Consider the following 19414-nt stretch of genomic DNA (forward strand, 5'->3'; position numbering starts at 1 on the left):
AGCACCACCCGGTCTCATCAGCCAACAGTCTGGATAACTCATTTTTAGTCCCAGGAGACCAGTGATTCCGCACTAGGACACTCCAAGGAGTTCTTTACAACATCTTTCTTGATTGTGGCCTCTCACTCTGCATGTTCCAAGAGGGACACAAGGAGATGCTGTTTAGTGATGCACAAAACTAAGAGGAGCCATGGCCACAAAAAGATGATGGTGAGGAACAGAACATTTTTCTAAGGAGGTAGATGATGATTAGATACAGGTGCTGATAAATCAGTTTGTTAAGTCACCAAGTTAGAAGGACCAGGGTGCAGAGGTAGAAGATGAGATGGTGGATGACGAAGTGAGGGTATGTGCACACGATGCGGATTTTGCTGCGGATCCGCAGCGTTTCCACAGCTGCAGATCCGCAGCAGTTTCCCATGAGTTTACAGTTCAGTGTAAACCTATGGGAAACCAAAAACGCTGTGCACATGCTGCGGAAAAAAACGCACAGAAACGCAGCGGTTTACATTCCGCAGCATGTTACTTCTTTCTACAGATTCTGCAGCGGTTTTACATCTGCCCCTATGGAAAACCGCAGTTGTAAAATCACAGAAAAACCGCAGAAAAACCGCAGCAAATCCGCGGTAAATCTGTGATAAATCTGCAGCAAAAACGCAGCCAAGAATACGTGTGCACATACCCTTACAAACCAATCTGGGAAGCTGGAATACAACATGAGGGAACAGCAGCACTGAAGTCAGCAGGAAAAGGCAATCAGGTGACCAGAAGAAGAAGACGGTCAACTGTTCCGCAGAGCACCGACACTCGTGAATTTCTCTGTCAAAGGCTTGAAGACACGGAGGCTCTCCACCAACTCATGGCACCAGCTGTACCTCGTTACTCAGTCCCCATCTGCCACTATTTCTCTCATTGTGGTGTTCCCACCTTGTACCAGCACGTGTCCAGGAACATCAGCCATACCTTACCAACGCAGTTACTGGTTTTGTACACTTAATGACCTACATGTGAACAAATGCTTGTAGTCAGAGATGCTACATTTCTATGATGGCACACTGGGTGAACATTGTGGAGGCTGGGCTTGAGTTCCACCCTGGCGTGGCACATATGCTATCGAAGATGAGGATTGCTGACCTTACTTTTATCAGGGCTACCTCCACCTCCTACACTAGTTCCTGCACCCCCTCCTTCTCCTTCTCATCATCCATCTCTGATTTGGTATTTAAGAGAATTTTGTCCACATCAGCCAGAAGTTGGAATCTCTGCAGCACTGCCTTACTAAAGTGGCAACAGGCTCTGCTAAAGATAATTTGTCTGGAAGATAAACCACACTTAGTGTCAGAGTTATTGAAAGTAATAACAGATCAGAAAGATCTGTAGCTCTCACCTCTGAACCTTCAACCAGGCATGATCATGTGTTATAATGACAGTAATTTGGTGATGGCTGTGAAGCTTGGCAAATTCACACACGTACCATGCTTAGCCCACATCACATAAATTTAGTGGTTGAGCTGTTTCTAAAAACCTACCCAGATTTGCCACAGATTCTGATCAAGTTATGCTGCATCAGCGCCTAATTCCTAAAGCCGGCAACATCTGCCACCTCTTTTGCAGCGCTGCAGCAGTGCATGCAAGTGCCAGCTCACCACATGCTGGAACTTCACACTGCACATGCTGGCAAGGCACTGTGAGCAGGAGATGATAGCTGTCGAATACCAGATCCAACATGCCCATCGGTATTCTGATCATCCTCCGCTCATAGCAGCTGAAGAGTGGGCATGGATGTCTGACAATTGTGTGGTTCTGCAAGACTTTGAGAACTTCACAAAGATGGTGAGTGGTGATGACGCCATAATCAGCGCAACGATCTTGCTTCTGTGCCTACTTAAACAGTCACTGTTCACAATTAAAGCTGAAGCTTTGCATGCGCCCCAGGTAAAGATGGAAGAAGACATGGGAAAGGGAGATGCTACCCATCTTGGTCTCATCTCATGTGCTCAGCATGAATTAGGTGACAATGAAGAAGTGGAGGCTGAAGAGTAGGAGGAGGAACAGGAGGTGCTTGCTTGAGCAACAGTGGCTAGTACCCACACAAGCTTCATCCCCTCTCTCCTACATCAGGGATCCCAAACCACAAGTTCTGGGGTTCTTCTACTGGTCTGCAGCGCTGCCGCAGACCAGCACTAAACACTGCCAGTGTGCTCTGCTCTGTGGCGGCTCAGATCACACTGCAGGTGCCTGCATTATCACCAGGGCGGGTCGTGCGTACGCATGCAGCGTTCATCACATCTGAATTCTGCGATGCATGTGTGGCTGCAGGCGGAAAGGCGATGACACTGTTATGTGTCAGCACTGTCTGTGGGCAGAAAGCGTGCACTCTGATTTCCCACTGATGGCCATAGTAACGCTGCAGCCGCGGCCCGACTGGAGCAGCAGGGAATGAAGAGAGGAAGAGAGGTGAGTATTTTTTTGTTGCTGTACATACAGTATATATATATATATATATATATATATATATATATATATATATATATATATATATATCAGTACGTTGTGGGGCTATCATACTATATATTGGGGATTACAGGTGTGGGGCCATCATTATATATGGGGGATTACAGGTGTGGGGCCATCATACTATATATGGGGAATTACAGTTGTGAGGCCATCATACTATATATGGGGGATTACAGGTGTGGGGCCATCATTATATATGGGATTACAGGTGTGGGGCCACCATACTATATATGGGAAATTACAGTTGTGAGGCTATCATACTATATATGGGGGATTACAGGTGTGGGGCCATCATTATATATGGGATTACAGGTGTGGGGCCACCATACTATATATGGGGGATTACAGTTGTGAGGCCATCATACTATATATGGGGGATTACAGGTGTGGGGCCATCATTATATATGGGATTACAGGTGTGGGGCCACCATACTATATATGGGGGATTACAGGTGTGGGGCCATCATTATATATGGTGGATTATGCGTGGGGCCATCATTATATATAGGGAGTAAAGATGTGGGGCCATTATACTATATATGGGGGATTATATGTGTGGGGCAATCATACTATACTGTATATGCGGGATTATATCTGTGGGCCCATCATGCTATACATGGGTGATTATATGTGTGGGACTTTCACACTGTATATGGGGGTTTACAGGTGGAACCATCATACTATATAAATGTCATATTTAAATGATAATTAAGCACTAAACTACAACTCTGTCCATAACCACGCCCCTATATGACCAAAGCCCTGCCCCTGCCACAACTCCACCCCGCCCTGCTGGGCAATGGAAGAATGGTCTTACTTGAAGCCAGTCCCTGGTGCAACTAAGGTTGAGGACCACTGTCCTACGTGGATGGGTTGAGGAGGAGGAAGAGATTGTTGGAAGAACAGGAGATGGAGAATAGTCATCATGGTGGAAAAAGGAAAGTGTTGGCTGTAGGGAGCTTGGCACGTATGGCTGACTTTATTTACCGCTGCCTTTCCCGTGACACTCACCTTGCATTCATATTGGCCAAAGAAGAGCACTGAATTTTGACCCTGCTAGACCCACTCTACAAGGAGAACTTTGCATCTCTCCTTCCTGAGGCAGAGAGGTCTACTAAAATGGTGCTATATCAAAGAATTTGTGATTGCAATCATTTTCAGGAAGAAACTGAGTATTATCTGACAGAATTGCAGGGGTGTTAATACTTTTGTCCATGACTGTAGGTTGCATACCCTGTGAAATGTGGGCTCCAGCATTGTGCCCGCAACTTTTCCGGTACATTTCAGCTGATTTAATCACAATTGGAATCTCAATCCACCTGCAGCTGTTAACATGTTAAATGCAGCTGTCAATCTCTCTGCAGTCACTAACTTCACCCATTGGCTCTCGTGTCACGTGACCGCAGGTTGCCAATGGGATGGCATGACAACCCAGGGTTTACAGGAGACCCCAGTGGTTGTAATTGCTGGATAGCTGTGAGCTCCGCCCTATTGCTGGCGCTCATAGCACATGAGCATTCTAGGTAGACCACAGCTTCTAGTCTCCCATGGAGACTATTGAAGCCAGTAAAAAGTAAAAAAAAAAGTTTTTACAAATATTAAAAAATGTAAAAGTTTAAATCACCCCCTTTTGCCTCATTCAAAATAAAGCAATAAAAATACACATATTTGGCATTGCTGCGTTAAGGATCACCAAATCTATCAATTTATAAACATGATTGGTAAATGGCATAATGAGAAAAAAATCAAAATGCCAGAATTACAAAAAAAATATTGTCGCAACATTGCATTAAAAGGCAATAACGGACTATCAAAACATTGTATCTACCTCAAAATTGTATCAGTAAAAATGTCAGCTACATGCACAAAAAATAAACCCTCAACCAGTCTCAGATCAAGAAAAATGGAGACGCTATGAGTCTCGGAAAATTATGCCATTTTTTAAAAATAAACTTTGGATTTTTTTTCACCACTTCAATAAAATAGAACCAATACATGTTTGGTATCTACAAACCCATAAAGATATGGAGAATCATAATGGCAGGTCATCTTTAGAATTTAGTGAACATGGTAAAAATTGCTATTTATCTTTGCAATTTCACCGTATTTTGAATTTTTGCCCGTACTTGGTCGAGACTCATTTTGCATCCGTTACTGAATCAATGCGGTGTGGCATGGAGGCGATCAGCATGTGGCACTGCTGAGGTGCTATGGAAGCCCAGGTTGCTTTCATAGCAGCCTTTAGCTTGTCTGAATTGTTGGGTCTGGTGTCTCTCATTTTCCTCTTGACAATACCCCATAGGTTCTCCATGGGGTTAAGGTCAGGCGAGTTTGCTGCCATCAAGCACAATGATACTGTTGTTTTTAAACCAGATATTGATACTTTTGACAGTGTGGACAGGTGACAGGTCCTGCTGGAGAATGACATTTCCATCTCCAAAAAGCTGGTCAGCAGAGAGAAGCATTAAATGAAGTAAAATGGTAGACGGCTGCGCTGACTTTGGTCTTGATAAAACCCAGTGGACCTACACCAGCAGATGACATGGCTCCCCAAACCATCACTGATCGTGGAAACTTCACACTAGACCTCCAGCAGCTTGGATTGTGTTTTCTCTCCACTCTTCCTCCAAACTCTGGGTCCTTGATTTCCAAATGAAATGCAAAATTTAATTTCAACTGAAAACAGCACCTTGGACCACTGAGCAACAGTCCAGTTCTATTTTCCTTGGCCCAGGTAAGACACTTCTGGGGTTGTCTTTTGGTCATGAGTGGCTTGACACAAGGAATATGACACTTGTAGCCCATGTCCTGGATACGTTTGTGTGTGGTGGCTCTTGAAGCAATGACTTCAGCAGCAGTCCAATCTCCCCCCAAATTTTTGAATGGCCTTTTCTTAATCCTTACAATGCTGCAGTTATCCCGGTTGCTTTTGCACCTTTTTCTACCACACTTTTTCCTTCCACTCAACATTCCATTAATATGCTTGGATACAGCACTCTGTGAACAGCCAACTTCTATAACAATGACCTTTTGTGGCTTACCATCCTTGTGGAGTGTGTCAATGACTGCCTTCCGGACATCTGTTGAGTCAGCAGTCTTCCTCATGATTGTGAAGCCAACGGAAACAGACTAAGGGACCTTTTTAAACACTTAGGAAGCCTTTGGATGTGTTTTTTTGTTAAATATTCTAATTTACTGAGCTAATGACTTTTGGGTTTTCATTGGCTGTAAGCCATAATCATCAACATTATCAGAAATGAACACTTGAAATAGATCACTCTGTTTGTAATGACTCTATATAATATATGAGTTTCACTTTTTGTATCGAAGAACTGAAATAAATTAACGTTTTGATGATATTCTAATTTTGTGAGAAGCACTATGTTACTATGTTACCACACTTTTTCCTTCCACTCAACTTTCCACTAATATGCTTGGATACAGCACTCTGTGAACAGCCAGCTTCTTTAGCAGTGACCTTTTGTGGCTTACCCTCCTTGTGGAGTGATATTCTAATTTTGTGTGTATAGCATGCAGTTTGTATGTGTGTAACAAAGAAACATACAGTGTGTGTATGTGTGTGTGTGTGTGTGCAGGTGTACTATGGATAATGTGTGTGTAACAAACAGTTTGTGTGTAGCATTGAATGTGTGTTTATAAAATACGGTGTATTGGGTAGCATGCAGTGTATATACAGCGGGTACAGAAAGTATTCAGACCCCTTTACATTTTTCACTCTTTGTTTCATTGCAGCCATTTGGTAAATGCAAAATTTGATTTGAAACTGCACACACCTGTCTATATAAGACCTCACAGCTCACAATGCATGTGAGACCAAATGAGAATCATGAGGTCAAAGTAACTGGCCAAGGAGCTCAGAGACAGAATTGTGGCAAGGCACAGATCTGGCCAAGGTTACAAAATAATTTCAGCAGTACTCAATGTTCCTAAGAGCACAATGGCCTCCATAATCCTTAAAATGAAAAAGTTTGGGACCACCAGAAGTCTTCCTAGACCTGGCCTTGCTCAGCCAAACTTTTTTTGCGTTTTTGCCGCGGTTTTGCCGTGTTTTTGCCGTGTTTTTTTCCGGACACTTCCCAATGCATTTTGTAGTGGGAAATCCGCAAAAATACCGCAAAATTAATGAACATGCTGTGTTTTTTACCGCGATGCGTTTTTTTAGCGGAAAAACATGCATCATGTGCACAAAACATGCAGAATTCATTCTAAATGATGGGATGCTTATTGTATGCGTTTTTTTTTTGCGGTTTTATAGCGTTTTTATCGGGAAAAACCGCAAAAAAAATGCAACGTGTGCACACAGCCTAAATGTTTCTCTGTTTGAAGGTGATATGTTATAATTTGGTACATACATTGTCTGAAATTATGCCTGCCTCCAGTTATTGTGGCTGTCTGACTAAAAAAAGTAATATTTTATATCTGTCTTTTCTATATTAAGTCAATACTTATCAAGCTAAAAGAAACATTACATGCTGCTCTTGCTTGAAGATTAAATAAAAAAACACTTGATACACAGTCAGCTTTTCTTAGTATTGCAGTTACTGTAATAAGTTGCGTTTCTTCCATATTCCACATTCATGTCAAAACTTGTAAATGGCATCAGGCTTTCATTGAAAATCTTTGATATTGCATCAAATGGCTCTTCACATATCCACCCACTTAATGAAATAATGATATAGCACTTATTTGTATAGGCCACTGCTATACACTATAGGCTTCCAATGATCCAGCAAACTTAGGGAATATTGTTTTTATTTCTTATTACACTAAATGTTATAACAAGTCAAATGTTAGTAATGAAAACAAATGCTCTTTCCCACAAATGACTATTTTCATTATCTATGTGTGTGTCCTTATTAATTCAGCAGAATCTAAAAATATTTTTATTCAACATGTGGATATTAATCTTTGCCGACAGACTGACAGCTTCTTCAACGGATCCTGGTGATTCTGACACTGTTTTCTTGTGACATATTGTACTTCATGATAGTGGTAATATGTCTTTGATATTACCTGCGTTTATTTGTGAAAAAAAGGAAATTTGGCGAAAATTTAGAAAATTTCGCAATTTTCTAACTTTGGATTTTTATGCAATTAAATCACAGAGATAAGTCACACAAAATACTTAAAAAGTAACATTTCTCACATGTATACTTTACATCAGCCCAATTTTGAAACCAAATTTTTTTTATTAGGGAGTTATAATGTGAAAAGTTGACCAGCAATTTCTCATTTTTACAACACCATTTTTTTTAGGGACCACATCTCTTTTGAAGTCATTTTGAGGGGTCTATATGATAGAAAATAACCAAGTGTGACATCATTCTAAAAACTGCACCCCTCAAGGTGCTCAAAACCACATTGAAGAAGTTTATTAACCCTTCAGGTGTTTCACAGGAATTTTTGGAATGTTTAAATAAAAATGAACATTTAACTTTTTTTCACAAAAAATTTAATTCAGCTCCAATTTGTTTTATTTTACCAAGGGTAACGGGAGAAAATGGACCCCAAAAGTTGTTGTACAATTTATCCTGAATACGCCGATACGCCACATGTGGGGGTAAACCACTGTTTGCGCATGGCAGAGCTCGGAAGCAAAGGAGCGCCATTTGACTTTTCAATGCAAAATTGACTGGAATTGAGATGGGATGCCATGTTGCGTTTGGAGAGCCACTGATGTGCCTAAACATTGAACCCCCCCAAGTGACACCATTTTGGAAAGTAGACCCCCTAAGGAACTTATCTAGATGTGACTTTGACCCACCAAGTGTTTCACAATAGTTTATAATGCAGAGCCGTAAAAATAAAATATCATATTTTTCACAAAAATGATATTTTTGCCCCCAATTTTTTATTTTCCCAAGGGTAAGAGAAGAAATTTGACCCAAATGTTGTTGTACAATTTGTCCTGAGTACATTGATACCCCATATGTGGGGGTAAACCACTGTTTGGGCGCATGGCAGGGCTCGGAAGGGAAGGATCGCCATTTGACTTTTCAATGCAAAATTGACTGGAATTCAGATGGGATGCCATGTTGCATTTAGAGAGCCACTGATGGGCCTAAACATTGAAACCCCCACAAGTGACACCATTTTGGAAAGTAGACCCCATAAGGAACTCATCAAGATATGTTGTAAGAGCTTTGAACCCCCAAGTGTTTCACTACAGTTTATAACGCAGAACCGTAAAAATACAAAATTCTTTTTTTCCCCACAAAAATTATTTTTTAGCCCCCAGTTTTGTATTTTCCCAAGGGTAACAGGAAAAATTGGGCCCCAAAAGTTGTTGTCCAATTTGTCATGAGTACGTTGATACTCCATATGTGGGGGAGTACCACCGTTTGGGTGCATGGGAGAGCTCGGAAGGGAAGGAGCACCATTTGGAAAGCAGACTTAGATGGAATGGTCTGCAGGCGTCACGTTGCATTTACAGAGCCCCTAATATACCTAAACAGTAGAAACCCCCCACAAGTGACCCCATATTGGAAACTAGACCCCCCAAGGAACTTACCTAGTTGTGTTGTGAGAACCCCCAAGTGTTTCACTACAGTTTGTAACGCAGAGCCGTGAAAATAAAAAATCTTTTTTTTTCCCAAAAATTATTTTTTAAGCCCCCAGTTTTGTATTTTTCCAAAGGTAACAGTTCAAATTGGACCCCAAAAGTTGTTGTCCAATTTGTCCTGAGTATGCTGATACAATATATGTGGGGGGAAACCACCATTTGAGCGCATGGCAGAGCTCGGAAGGGAAGGAGCGCCATTTGGAATGCAGACTTAGATGGATTGGTCTGCAGGCGTCACATTGCATTTGCAGAGCCCCTAATGTACCTAAACAGTAGAAACCCCCACAAATGACCTCATATTGGAAACTAGACCCCCCAAGGAACTTATCTAGATGTGTTGTGAGAACTTTGAGCCCCCAAGGGTTTCACTACAGTTTATAACGCAGAGCCGTGAAAATAAAAAATCTTTTTTTTCCACAAAAATTATTTTTTAGCCCACAGTTTTGTATTTTCCAAAGGGTAACAGGAGAAATTGGACCCAAAAGTTGTTGCCCAATGTGTCCTGAGTACTCTGATACCCCATATGTTTGGGTAAACCCCTGTTTGGGCGCAAGGTAGAGCTCGGAAGGGAAGGAGCACTATTTTACTTTTACAATGCAGAATTGGCTGGAATTGAGATCGGACGCCATGTCGCGTTTGGAGAACCTCTGATGTGCCTAAGCAGTGGAAACCCACCAATTAAAACTGAAACCCTAATCCAAACACACCCCTAACCCTAATCCCAACAGTAACCCTAACCACACCCCTAATCCTGACACACCCCTAACTCTAATCCCGACCCTATTCCCAACCATAAATGTAATCCAAACCCTAACCCTAACTTTAGCCCCAACCTTAACCCTAACTTTAGCCCCAACCCTAACTGTAGCCTTAACCCTAGCCCAAACCTTAACCATAGCCCTAACCCTAGCCCTAACCATAGCCCTAACCCTAGCCCTAGCCCTATCCCTAACACTAGCCCTAACCCTAACCCTAACCCTAGTCCTAACCCTAACCCTAGCCCTAACCCTAGCCCTAACCCTAACCCTAGCCCTAACACTAACCCTAGCCCTAACCCTAACCCTAACCATAGCCCTAACCCTAATGGGAAAATGGAAATAAATACATTTTTTTATTTTTAATTTTTCCCTAACTAAGGGGGTGATGAAGGGGGTTTGATTTACTTTTATAGCGGGGTTTTTTTAGCGGATTTTTATGATTGGCTGCCGTCACACACTAAAAGACGCTTTTTATTGCAAAAATATTTTTTACATTACCACATTTTGAGAGCTATAATTTTTCCAAATTTTGGTCCACAGAGTTATGTCAGGTCTTGTTTTTTGCGGGACGAGTTGACGTTTTTATTGGTAACATTTTCGGGCATGTGACATTTTTTGGTCGCTTTTTATTCCGATTTTTGTGAATGAGCAAAAACCAGCTTTCATGAATTTCTTTATGTGGGGGGGGGAGGGCATTTATACCGTTCCACGTTTGTTAAAATGGATAAAGCACTTTTATTCTTTGGGTCAGTACGATTACAGCAATACCTCATTTATATAATTTTTTTATGTTTTGGCGCTTTTATACGATAAAAACTTTATTATGGAAAAAATAATTATTTTTGCATCGCTTTTTTCTGAGGACTATAACTTTTTTATTTTTTCACTGAAGATGCTGTATGGTGGCTCATTTATTGCGGGACAAGATGACGTTTTAAGCGGTACTATGGTTATTTATATACGTATTTTGATTGCGTGTTATTCCACTTTTTGTTTGGCGGTATGATAATAAAGCGTTGTTTTTTGCCTCCTTTTTTAAAATTTGTATTACGGTGTTCACTGAAGGGGTGAACTAGTGGGACAGTTTTATAGGTTGGGTCGTTACGGACGCGGCGATACTAAATATGTGTACTTTTATTGTTTTTTTCATTTAGATAAAAAAATGTATTTATGGGAACAATATATATATTTTTTTTAGGAATTTTTTGTTATTTTTTTTACACATGTGAATATTTTCTTTTTTTACACTATAACATTGCCCCAGGGGGGGCATCATGTTATAGTGTAAGATCGCTGATCTGACAATTTGCTGTGCACTGTGTCAGATCAGCAATCTGACATGCACTCCTGCAGGCTTACCAGCGCTTGCTCTGAGCAGGTGCTGGTAAGCCACTTCCCTGCAGGACCCGGATGCAGCCCCACGGCCATTTTGCATCTGGGCCTGCAGGCAGGAGGAGGTAAGAGACCCTTGGAGCAACGTGATCACATCGCATTGATCGTTGGTTTCAGGGCAGCACACAGGGAGCCCCCTCCCTGCGCAAAGCTTCCTTATACCACCGGAACACTGCGATCATGTTTGATCGCAGTGTGCCAGGGGTTAATGTGCCGGGGGCAGTCCGTGATTGCTCCTGGCACATAGTGCCGGATATCAGCTGCGATAGTCAGCTGACAACCGGTCGCGATTGGCCGCGCTCCCCCCGTGAGCACGGCCGATTGCTATGATGTACTATCCCATCAGTGGGCATACGGGCCCACCCATCCTCAACGGGATAGTACATCTAATGTCAGAGAGGAGTTAAACTATTGTAATGGTTGGACCGGAAGAACTCTATACTAGTTATTCTGATATTCTCCCCTCTCTCTCTCCTTCTCTCTCTCTCTCCACGTTTAGTTAAAATCTAACAGTTAACAGCCATCAGCCAATCACAAGACAGCAGCATACGTCAGCGCTCACATCACCAACATATGATGCCACCAACCAATCACAAGCCGGCAGTTTATGTCAGCGCACATGTCACCAGCATATGATGCCACCAACCAATCACAAGCCAGCAGTTTATGTCAGCGCTAGTGTTGAGCGATACCTTCCGATATTTGAAAGTATCGGTATCAGATGGGATCGGCTGATATCCAAAAAATATCGGATATCGCCGATACCGATACCCGATATCAATGCAAGTCAATGGGACACAAATATCAGAAGTGATCCTGACTGGTTCCCAGGGTCTGAAGGAGAGGAAACTCTCCTTCAGGCCCTGGGATCCATATTCATGTAAAAAATCTAATATATAAAGCTGAATGTGTGTGTGTATGTGTGTGTGTATGTCCGGGATTGGCATCTGCACCGTCGCAGCTACAGCCACAAAATTTTGCACAGTCACACGTCTGGACCCCAAGAACGTCATAGGCTATATTGTGAGGCGAAATTTTAACCCCGCGCGTTCCAATTCACCAAACAATTTTGCCCCTATCTACATAATGGGGAAAAAGTGAAAGGAAAAGTGTTGGAGGCGTCGCAGCTACAGCAACAAAATTTTGCACAGTCACACGTCTGGACACCGAGAGCGTCATAGGCTATGTTGTGAGGTGAAATTTTAACCCCGCGCTTTCCAATTCACTAAACAATTTTGCCCCTATCTACATAATGGGAAAAAATGAAAGGAAAAGTGTAGGAGGCAAATTGACAGCTGCCAGATGTGAACAAGGGGGACTTAAAGAATGAGAGCGATGGCGCCAAAGAGTATATACCGTACAGTTGCTAAGGTGGGGCCCCAACATGGGATACTCACCACACACGGGGATATGAACACACACACAAAATGCGCCACACACTACCACGTGCTTGAACACATATTACCCTCAGCACACATTTCACCACAAATACACCAACCACGCCACATAAAAGTCGAAACACAAATGTCGCCGCTCAAAACACGCCACACGCAGAACTCGCCACATGCAAAAACTAGGCTCTTTCAAAACTCGCCACAAGTGCAAAACTTACCTCATGGAAAACTCGCCATACGCAAAACTTGCACACGCGGAAAAATTGCCACATGCACAAAAGTTGCAACACATGCAAAAGTTGCTTCACACAAAACTTGCACATACTCAAAAGGCACCACACATAAAACTGTATTAGACCTCGTTCACACGTTATTTGCTCAGTATTTTTACCTCAGTATTTGTAAGCTAATTTGGCAGCCTGATAAATCCCCAGCCAACAGGAAGCCCTCCCCCTGGCAGTATATATTAGCTCACACATACAAATAATAGACAGGTCATGTGACTGACAGCTGCCGTATTTCCTATATGGCACATTTGTTGCTCTTGTAGTTTGTCTGCTTATTAATCAGATTTTTATTTTTGAAGGATAATACCAGACTTGTGTGTGTTTTAGGGCGAGTTTCGTTTGTCAAGTTGTGTGTGTTGAGTTGCGTGTGGCGACATGCATGTAGCGACTATTGTGAGATGAGTTTTGTGTGGCAACATGCGTGTAGCAACTTTTTGTGTGTCGAGTTGCATGTGACAGGTTAGTGTAGCAAGTTGTGTGCAGCAAGTTTTGCGCATGGCGAGTTTTGCGCGTGGCGAGTTTTATGTGTGGTGCCTTTTGAGTATGTGCAAGTTTTGTGTGGGGCAACTTTTGCATGTGTTGCAACTTTTGTACATGTGGCAATTTTTCCGCGTGTGCAAGTTTTGCGTGTGGCGAGTTTTCCATGAGGTGAGTTTTGCACTTGTGGCGAGTTTTGCAAGAGCCTAGTTTTTGCATGTGGCGAGTTCTGCGCGTGGCGAGTTTTGAGCGGCGACTTTTGTGTTTTGACTTTTATGTGGCGAGGTTGGTGTATTTGTGGTGAAATGTGTGCTGAGGGTAATATGTGTTCAAGCACGTGTTAGTGTGTGGCGCATTTTGTGTGTGTGTTCATATCCCCGTGTGTGGTGAGTATCCCATGTCGGGGCCCCACCATAGCAACTGTACGGTATATGCTTTGGCGCCATCACTCTCATTCTTTAAGTCCCCCTTGTTCACATCTGGCAGCTGTCAATTTGCCTCCTACACTTTTCCTTTCATTTTTTCCCATTATGTAGATAGGGGCAAAATTGTTTGGTGAATTGGAAAGCGCGGGGTTAAAATTTCACCTCACAACATAGCCTATGACGCTCTCAGGGTCCAGACGTGTGACTGTGCAAAATTTTGTGGCTGTAGCTGCGACGCCTCCAACACTTTTCCTTTCACTTTTTCCCCATTATGTAGATAGGGGCAAAATTGTTTGGTGAATTGGAAAGCACAGGGTTAAAATTTCACCTCACAACATAGCCTATGACGCTCTCAGGGTCCAGACGTGTGACTGTGCAAAATTTTGTGGCTGTAGCTACGACGCCTCCAACACTTTTCCTTTCACTTTTTTCCCCATTATGTAGATAGGGGCAAAATTGTTTGGTGAATTGGAAAACGCGGGGTTAAAATTTCGCCTCACAACATAGCCTATGACGCTCTCGGGGTCCAGATGTGTGACTGTGCAAAATTTTGTGGCTGTAGCTGCGACGGTGCAGATGCCAATCCCGGACATACACACATACATACACACACACACACATACACACACACATTCAGCTTTATATATTAGATATAGGGGAGATGACACACAGCAGGTATATACTATATACAGGGGAGATGACATACAGGTATATACTATATACAGGAGATGACATATATAAGGGAGATGACAAACATGTGTATACTGAGGTGATGAGGTGAAAATAAGAGGTGTGAGTGCAAAATGAGAGGAGTGAGGAAAAATAGTGGAGTGATCAGAAAATGACAGATGTGAGGTTGAAATGACAAGTGTTAGGGGGGAATGAGAGGAGTGAGGGAGAAAATGAGAGGTGTGAGGGAGAAAATGAGAGATGTGAGGGGGAAAATGAAAGATGTGATTGGGAAAATGAGGCGTGATGGGAAAATAAGAGAAGTGAGGTGCTATAACTAACCACAGATATTTACTGTGCCCAGGCAACGCCGGGCACTTCAGCTAGTAAAGAATAAAAATAAAAATTATGGATATACTCACCCCTCCGACGAACCCTGGCTGTCACCGCTGCAAGCGTCTGCCTCCATTCCTAAGAATGCAGAGAGTGAAAGACCTTCGATGACATCGCGGTCAGGTGACCGGTCACCTGACCGCTCACGTGACCGCGACGTCATCGAAGGTCCTTCACTCTCTGCATTCTTAGGAATGGAGGCAGACGCTTGCAGCGGTGACAGCCAGGGTTCGTCAGAGGGATGAGTATATCCATATTTTTTATTTTTATTCTTTACTTTTTACATGAATATGGATCCCAGGGCCTGAAGGAGAGTCTCCTTTCCTCCAGACCCTGGGAACCATACGCACCGCACACACCGAAGATGACTGGGAACTTATAGGAACTTCCGATTCCGATTTCCGATATCGCAAAAATATCGGGACTCGGTATCAGAATTCCGATACAGCAAATATCGTCCGATACCCAATATTTGCAGTATCGGAATGCTCAACACTAGTCAGCGCACATGTCACCAGCATATGATGCCAGCAGTCAATCACAAGCTGGCAGTTTATGTCAGCGTACATGTCACAAGCATATCATGTCACTGTCATATGCCGGAATGTCCGCCTATCAGATGAATCAAGGAGAGGACACCGCTGGACCTCGGCCAGGAAAAGAGAAACTTTTTGGTTTTATTTTAAAGTCCCGCAGTATGGGGGCACTATGGAGAAATTCAATCCAGAAAAAAAGTTTCAAAGCTTTAGGAGTATTTTATGCCAGGGGTGTCAAACTGCATTCCTTGAGGGCTGCAAACAGGTCATGTTTTAAGGATTTCCTTGCATTGCACAGGTGATAATTTAATCACCTGCATAGAATGATTCCAGCACCTTGTGCAATGCTAAGGAAATCTTGAAAACACGCATGGTTTGAGGCCCTCGAGGAATGCAGTTTGACACCCCTGCTATATGCCACAGAAATGTACCACAATACTGTATGGGTGAGAAATCTAAGCCTGCAATTAAATTTTATACTTTTTTTTTCAGTTTTATAGATCACAGGAAATGTACCCCAGCGCATGTGTATGAATGAAAATTGTAATTCAGCCAATTTTTTAAATTGTTTTTTTGTTGTGTTAGAAAATTATAAGGAATCTTCTGTTGAGGGTTCTGTCTAAATCAAGAATTTCAGAGATTTACACAGAAAACCCAGTGTAAGCGCTCAAAACAGAGCACAGGATAAATGTGAGCTGAGTTTTACTACGATGTTTGGGAGGTAGAATGAACAAATAAACAGCAGGTGAAGAATTTGTTTTATTTATTTTTTTACACTGTTTCTCGTGTGGTATAATCGATTAGATGACTGCTGTCACACACTAAAATCCTTTTTTTTTTGCAAAAAATAGTTTTTGCATCACCATATTTTGAGAACTATTATGCTTCCATATTTCAGCAGACATAGTCATGTGTGGGCTTGTATTTTTCAGGATGAGTTGACGTTTTTATTAGTACCATTTTTGGACACATGACAGGTTTTGATTGCTTTCTATTCTAATTTTTGGGAGGCAGAATTAACAAAAAAAAGCAATCATTTTTTTTTGCCATTCGTGTGTTGTAAGTTTGATAAGGCAACTTTATTCTTCAGATCAGTACGATTACTGTGCTACCACATTTATATAGTTTTTTATGTTTTGGTGCTTTTACACAATAAAAACTTTTTTATAGAAAAATAATTATTTCTGCATCACTTTATTCTGAGAGCTATAACTTTTTCATTTTTCCACTGATGGAGCTGAATGACAGCTTGTTTTTTATGGAACAAGATGACAAATTCAGCAATACTATTTTTATTCACATTCATCTTTTTGAACGCATTTTATACCACTTTTTGCTCAGCAATATGATAATAAAGCATAAGTTTGGGGCTCTTTTTTGTTGTGTTCACTAAAGGGGTTAACTATTTGCGATAGTTTTATAGGTCGGATCCTACCAATCGCTGCAATACCAAATATGTATACTTTTATTGGTTGTTTGTTTTTCACGAAAATATTTATTTATGGGTACAATATATACTGTATTTTTCAGACCATAAGATTACTTTTTTCCCAAAAATGTTTTGGGGAAAATGGGGGTGCGTCTTATGGTTGGAATATACTTACAAATCCTGTGGCGGCAGTCTTGGTGGTGGTGGTCCCAATGCAGCCTCCTTTCCCAGGCTGGTGCAACAGTGGTGGTACTCTGTCTTGCTTGACTGGCGGCGCTCTGTGGAGTATTGGTGGCGGCGGGGCTCTGTGCTATGTGGGGGGCTCTACCGGCATTTCATCAAAGCCCGTTGCTGAGATCTGAATCTGAGCATGCGCTGCCCTAGTGGCCATTTTCCCGGAGGCCACTGCATTGCAGCCACGGAGCTGTGGGGGCCTCCGGGCTTTGACAGAATGCCGGCCGAACCCCCATGCAGCACAGAGCCCCGCTGCCGCCCCAGCATAGAGCGCTGCCGCCCCACAGAACGCTGCCGCCCCACAAAGCACAGCCACCCCACAGAGCACAGCCACCCCACAGAGCACAGCCACCCCACAGAGAACAGCCCCCCCCACAGAGCACAGACACCCCACAGAGCACAGCCACCCCACAGAGCACCGCCACCGCACAGAGCACCACCACTGCACCAGCCTGGGAAGGGATTTCCCAGAGACCATCACACCAGCCTGGACCACTCCTCCACCTGTGCCGATCCCTTCTGTGGTAAGCTGAATCAGACTGTAAGACGGACCCCTATTTGACAAATTATTTTTTTCCCTATATTCCTTCTGAAAATTTGGGGTGCGTCTTATGGTCCGGTGCACCTTATAGTCCAAAAAATAGGGTATATATTTTTATTATTATTATTTTGCAATTTTGTTTCCACATTTTTGCAATAATTTTTACTTTTTTTATTTTTTACTTTGTTTCACTATAGGACTCTCACTTTTGGCAGTCTGATCACTTGTAAAATATAGCAAAGTATGGGCTTTGCTATGCTTTACAAACTGACAAACTTGCTACATAATACTCTGAGCATGATCTGGCAAATATTCTAGCTTTGGTAACTCAGATGTCACCATGGCAACAATCAGCCCCTCACGATGAAGTCACAGAGGCGTCAATCGGAGCGCAGAGGGGGCTCCCTCCCTCTGCTTGCCTGCTAAACACTGAGATCAATATAGATTACAGTATTTAAGGAGTTAAAGTGCCAGGAGCAGTGTGAGCACCGCTCCTTCACTGAGTGCCGGGTGTCAGCTGTCATAATCAGCTGACACTGGACGTTGATCGCTCACCCTCTTTGTGAACAAAATTGCCATGAAATATCCATATATCCAAGTTCGGTAAGTTCCTAGCAACCTTGGCGTATGGATACGTCTAACATCATAAAGGGGTTAAAAATGTGAATTTTCATTTAAAAAATGTCTAAATGATCTCAACAGAGCAGCACAGTGGCTCAGTGGTTAGTACTAGAACTTTGCAGCACTGCGATCCTGGGTTCAATTCCTACCAAGGACAACATCAGCAAGTTGCCTGTATATTCCCCCCCATGTTGGATTGTGGGTTTTCTCCCACACTCCAAAGATGTAGTGATTTTGAACTGAGATTGTGAGGTCAATTTCAGGACAGATGATGATGATGTCTGTGGAATAAAATGTTACAATATAAGTAAGCATATAAAATAAATAATGTATCTGACTATGGGTAAGTGGATGATACTTAGTCATACAATGTCAAATTCTACATGTGACAATACAATGCCTCCATGAGTATACCGCATATTTGTCCGAAATATGCTCTACATTAACACATTCTAAAAAACAGGGGTCATATCTAAATCTAGAGATTTAGTGGTTTTGAATATTCATTTAGAATTAGTTAGAAAGTTTATTCATTTTCTAATCTTAAACTTCTGTAAAATGTAATCTTCGTTGAGAATGTTTACCAAAGCTGGAATGTGAGAAATGGACACAAATGAGCCAATTTGTTATATGTCCTATCTGAAAAGGGTTATCGCCAAGCAAGGGGGCAGTGAATATCTTCAACGGAAATTTAAGACAATACTTGTGTTGCTAATACTTCCGAGATTTATCACTTAAAAGACGTTCCTGAGCGTTAAGTAACAGGAAGCCTGACATTCCTCATTCCTTCTCTGTTACCTCATCCAGCTGGCCTCAAAATATCATTCTTCTAAGGACGCAAATTAGTCATTTTCTCAAAGACATATTATGTCAGATAACATTTTACTTAAGTGAGTCAAGAAGAGGGACTAGAGGCTGCAGTAAAATATTATGTCTGCATGACACGGGCAGCTTGTTTAGGATGATAAAGAACTGTAGTCTTAACATTTCCTGGAATCAAAAACACGTGTTCAGTGCAAGTAGTATTTTTGTAATGCATTTTGTTAAATAAATGGTATGTAGATACAGTGGGGGACATAATTATTTGATCCCTTGCTGATTTTGTAAGTTTGCCCACTGACAAAGACATGAACAGTCTATAATTTTAAGGGTAGGTTA

The sequence above is a fragment of the Ranitomeya imitator genome, chromosome 2 (assembly GCF_032444005.1).
Source record: "Ranitomeya imitator isolate aRanImi1 chromosome 2, aRanImi1.pri, whole genome shotgun sequence".
Taxonomy (NCBI): domain Eukaryota; kingdom Metazoa; phylum Chordata; class Amphibia; order Anura; family Dendrobatidae; genus Ranitomeya; species Ranitomeya imitator.